Below are 6003 nucleotides of genomic sequence, written 5' to 3'. Positions count from 1 at the left end.
AAGACATGTTTTGCTTGCCCAGAAAAAAAAAACCTCAGCATTTGATCTCATAAATTTAGTGGCTTTTGAATAATTAAAGTGTCAAGGTGATTTGAAGATCATAAACCAGATTGGCTTGCTCCTATAAAACATACCTTTGCTGCAAGGCTTGTAATGGTTTTTATTGGAGCTAAACTTAGCGAACTTTATTATCCGTGAGCTGTACGGTCAGCAAAACACACAATCTCCGAGCAAGATTATTGTATATTGGCACTGCCAGATTGCCACTTCCTGGAGACACACGTAAGTTTCGCTATTCACGAGCTCCAGAGTATTTTTGCTGTACTCTTTCACGCTGACCAGACGTGTTGGAAGAGGTGGGCGTACCCACACATTACCCCACCACACACGGCCGGCCGATCGACTTAACGAAGTGTACTGCCATTGGCGTAGTGACGACATTATCAGCTCAGGGGGTACGGCAATAGGTCAGGTGGGGCCCCATTTTTTGATTTGTCTCGCACGGTCGCACCTGGTCTATTAGATATCGCGGCTTCTCTTCCCTAATCACATTATGAAGCATTTTCATGCAAATAAATTAATAACCGCGTCTTAAATACGTATTTTTTTCTTTTACACTGTTGTTGAAAGCATCTCTAATGGTGGTTGACAAGGGGGCCCCAACTCGTAGCTTTGGCAAGGCACCCCCTGTCTGCCCCACACTCCTTATGCCACTCCTGGTGTACCCACTTACACTGGTGGACACACCGCTGAGAAAGAGGGATTTAAGAAACGTTCCCGTTGAGAATCGTGTTGATTGTTACTACGGCCTAGTCCAGACATCGAACTCAGGATCGCGAATCCAGCGGCGTGCGAACCGAAACCAACGGTGTCTCCCTATCACATAACCTATGTATGTACACTGTATGTTGAACTTCTTTCGCACCGTACGTGGCCATCCGTGCCGGATTTCTCCTTGAATTGCCGCAGGGCGTCCGCTGAATAAGTCGCATCTCTACAGCCTCTTACGAAGATCACGAGGGCGACGGGGGGGGGGGGGTCGACTTACTGTATTAAGAATGGAATCCCGTGTCCCATTAAACAAAAAAAACCAGCTGAGACCAATTCGCACGCGGCAGAGGTCAACGCACCGCTCTTGAGCGTCACGAGCATGCTGGCGCTGCTGGCCGTCTGACTGGGCGCAGGTATGCGGGCATGCGGGGCCGGCCAACGGGTGGGTGGGTGGGTGGGCACATCGATGGTTTTGGCACCATCTGGTCCCGACCAAATTGGAACGAGGGGAACCCGAGTGTGCCTGCTCGCTCCCACCGCTGCACGCGTCGGCACGGGGCGGCGTGCGCGCGTGTGGCAGAAGCGCTTCTTACGCAACTCATCTGGAACACAAGGCAGGCCAAAAAAAAACCAATGCCCTTCAGCTTAGAGGGCTTGGTTCAACACTGCCCCTCCCACCTCAAATACTGCACTGACATCTTTACGCAGCCAGTCTGCTCGGTGGTTACAGTTTTCAAACACGTTACAAAAACACTGCCGTCGTGATGTTGATGATGATGATGATTCACCCGCCTCTACCACAAACGTATTTAGGGTCGGCTATTGTCTTTGGCAGTGGCCTTTAAGAATATAAAAAAAATGTACAAGAGGTTTCCTATTTATTTAAATATTTGCCTATCATTTCTTGTTCTTTCGAAGGCATTGTTATGTAAAAACAGCAACAGCTTGAATAATTGCAGTGAGATAGCTGAAGACAGTATTTTACAATGGGTAACCTAAGTTTGTGGGAAGAAAATATATACTGTATTATAGGCATAGATTTGCACAGTTGGCTACATATGCTGTGAAAGACGTTCAACATACATACATACATCGATATAATGCATTCCACAAATAGTCACGACTGTCTCTGTGGAAAATATAAATAGTAACATAAATAAGCGGACATCCTGCATCCTTCCCTCATCTCTCTCCACAACAAAACATGTTTTACACATCCCAATGCCACACAAGCAAACTGTGTCATCAGCAGTTGCTGATCCAGTAATACTTATTAAATGCCAACAATTACTTTCATTTTCATTTGAAGCTTTCGTGACTGCATGAATCCATACTCTTTGGTTCTTTCGGTAAAGCCACGTAGGTAGAAAAATAAAAAATAATTATTTTACTTTAATTGTTTACGTTGCAAGGTTTATATATGAATTGTTCCAATGTTAATGCAATGCTCAATTTGTGCTCATTTTGTGTAATTGTCCAGGGACACTGTAGAAGGGACGTCGCGAACAGGGTGAGCCGTGTGATTCCCTGCAGCGGGTTCTGGCCAGGGCCAGGTGATGTCAGTGGTGTGTCTCATTTGTTTACCTGTTGCCGGAAGGTGATTCCCCACATTTAATAGAACATACTTCTTTCCATTATCCCCATGTCCACCTTGAGCCAGTCCGCATGGAATTGCTATTTGAATCTTGACCCAGGAAGGCATCTTTAAGAGCCATTTCAATCAACTTGGGATGTTTTGGAGAACAGCTGTGTTTGTTAATGTTCGTGTTGGGAGGAGAACACATGCAGATTGGAAGGCCAACTTTACGTGAAGGTCCGTAGGATGCATTCGATGGTGCCGATTTGTAGGGCAGCTCCTTCAAGAGTTTCACACACATGCCATCTGCATCATCTTGTTGCGATATTCCACCCTGTCATGAGGAATGACCATTGCCCTAAACGTTTCCCATTACACGTTTCCTCTATGTTTTCCATTTAAAGTCAGAATGGCTTTGACTAACATGCCCCGCTGTTGTTGATATCTGTGCCTTCTGTAATGTTTTGTATCGTATATCCTGAAACACAACCAATACCGTGACCTCGGCCAAATAGAATGAGTTCATTCGAATTCAGATTTGATCAGTAGAGCTAAATGCCAAAAAATACCCTTTTAAGGGCCAGAAGCTGATTGGACAAAATTTTCGAGTGAACCAACTAAACAATGAAGACCTAAATGTGACTTCCTGAGCATAAAACTCAGGGAAATAACCCTGGCGTCGTCATCGCATCACAAGTTGCAGCATAAATGGTTACACATGAGTTGCAGCAATCTACCACATGAAACATGGCCGCCTCGCCACCTTCATCAGTCAAGGCATTAAGGACTATGCTCTCAAATCCACCACAAGTAACGACACATCGACAATATATGATGTATATAGTCCCTCGAATTAGGAATGGCCATCACTACCACTGCCAGCAGCCACCCACCTGGCTTGTAACGAGGGTGACTTCAATAGCCACCACCCACACTGTAGATATCTAAAACTGAGTTGTATACAGTGCCACTCACACAAGGCCTCACAGCACTTTACAACACAATCCCAGTAAAAACCCTTAACATTAAAACTAAGAGTAAAATAACCCTACACAGACGGATATGTAAGATAAAAATAAATGTGTTTTCAGACGAGCCTTAAAACACTAACCAACGGACTGGGGCAAGATAATTATGAAGCCGGAGAAGTGAATGGTCGTTGGCACAAGGCACATTCCTTATATTTGACCATAAACAGCCAAGTATATTTTAGCCCAATGGAAAAAGGACAATAACCCAAAGTTTTGCTTCATTTCAAAAGATAAGAATGGACAGCTCCAAAGATCTGAGACAGGCCGGCAGTCACACATATTGGATTACTGATACCGGTGGTCATGACCTTAAAACCATGGCCGTATTGTAACTTTCAGAAGACCAACTGGACCAGCTACGAAAAATAAACCGAAGCTCTATTGAAAAACCTGAAAACTTTGACGAATTCATAACAATTCTGACATCTGACAAAAAAGACAACATCCCGAGGGGACATCGGAAAAGCTCTTCGCCATGTTGGCAACCAGAAACAGAGAACTCTTGAAGAAGTTCATTAGAACTAGTGACCAAGGTAAGGGCACCACATTGCTGACTCCCTCAACTCTGCATGAAGAAAACGTTGGTAAGACATCGCTGCAGACTTGGACTTTACTCACTCCATCCTGAGCTGCTGAAGAACCTGGGACTGTGTGGACAACAATGGCATCTACACTCCTTCACCATCATACACGGGACAGGCAAAATCCCAAATGAATGGAAGCAAGTCTGAATCATCATCATTGTGAAACACAGAAAGCCTCAAGAATTTCCTTTCAGCTACAAGCCAGTATCCCTCATCTCCTCCACCTGCAAGCGGATGGAATGTGCCACGCTTGCTGGACATTCCCCAATTATCAGCCCCCAACGTCCTCCCAAACAAGCCATATGTCCAATTGGCCACAGCTGCTGCGAACAAATCGTTGCCTTCACGACCCTGAATGAAACTGGTTTCCAGCATCAACAGAAAAACTGGCACAGCAACGATCATCTTCTCTGGTGCCTATGCCACTGTTTGGCATCATGGCCTGCTGCTGAAGTTGGCCAAACCCACCAGATGCCATTCTACTCTACACCTAATCAATGTGATGCATAGCAAAACTGTACTCCCAGGGTACACCTCGCTGATAAACACAGCCACAAACGAATTATGAATAATGGCCTCCCTCTAGGCTTGGTACTGGCACCACCACTATGTAACATACATATGAGTGACCTGCCATGCAGGTCATTTCGCAAAATCACATATGGAGATGACACAGCTCTTGCTGGATAGCCCACACACCTCGAGGACATTGACACTGTACTCAAACAGCTGATCGCTCTTCAGGGATCGTGCTTGCAGCATTCTAAAATCTCACCGAGATCCGGAAGAACGCCGGCGAACAGTCGAGCAGCGTGGACGTCCAGACATAAACGCCTCAATGGAGACCATGACATCGCACCTCCTGGCTTTAACATTTGTCGAAGTAACTGGGTGTAATCATCAGACACCATCAGAACATCAACAGGGCGCTGCAGACATAAATATAAAATTAAAGACGAGGCCACGACACCACAATGGCCATAACAACCCAAACTATGGACCACATAGCAAACCACTTTAGTCTGCGCTCCTTCAACGAATAGCGAAACTATAAAAACTCTCCTGAAATCAATAAGAGGTTTGTGGGTTATATTGCTTAAATATAAATACTTCGTTAAACCCGCCACCACCTGACACAGCCAATTAATGAGGTTTATCACGTAAAGAAAACATGCCAATTCGTTACTAGTTCAGCACACCGGTTGTGTGTTGGAGAGTAAACCCACAACAGTTACCATTCGAGTCTGACGTTTCACCGGTAATGATAACCAGCCTCAGATGATGAGAGACACCGCAAACTCCAAATATACAGCAGCAGGCGTCAGGGTCGGTATCGAACCCACGACCTCCTGCATACCAAGCGAGGAAGTCAACATCTCCTAGCCACCGCAATGATGATGATGAGAGAGACACGCAAACTCAAAATATACAGCAGCAGCAGGCGTCAGGGTCGGTATCGAACCCACGACCTCCTGCATACCAAGCGAGGAAGTCAACATCTCCTAGCCACCGTGATGATGATGAGAAACACCGCAAACTCAAAATATACAGCAGCAGGCGTTGTCAAGGTCGGGATCGAACCCACGGCCTCCTGCACACTAGGCGAGGTAGTTAACATCTCGTCACCGTAGCGAATCGGCGCGTTCGCCCCGGGCTCCGGGCCCCACGCTTTGGGGTGGGGGGGTGTCAGATGTAATATTTCCCCTTGAGGTTGAAGGCGTTGGGGGTGGGTTCTGTTCGCTGGCGGGGGGTGAGGGGGGGTGGCGGGAGATGAGGGGGGTGAGGGTGGTGAGGGTGGTGAGGGTGAGGGGGAGTGGCAGGGGATGAGGGGGGTGAGGGGGGTGAGGGGGGGTGGAGGGGGTAGACGGGGTATGAGGGGGGGTTGAGGGGGATAAGGGGGGGGTGATAAGGGGGGGGGGGTAAGGGGGTGTGAGGGGGGGGGGTAAGGGGGTGTGAGGGGGGGGGTAAGGGGGTGTGAGGGGGGGGGGGTAAGGGGGTGTGAGGGGGGGGTAAGGGGGTGTGAGGGGGGGAGGTAAGGGGG

Source organism: Lampetra fluviatilis, chromosome 23 (assembly GCF_964198595.1).
Source record: "Lampetra fluviatilis chromosome 23, kcLamFluv1.1, whole genome shotgun sequence".
Classification (NCBI taxonomy): Eukaryota; Metazoa; Chordata; class Hyperoartia; order Petromyzontiformes; family Petromyzontidae; genus Lampetra; species Lampetra fluviatilis.
This window is presented reverse-complemented; position numbering follows the sequence as displayed.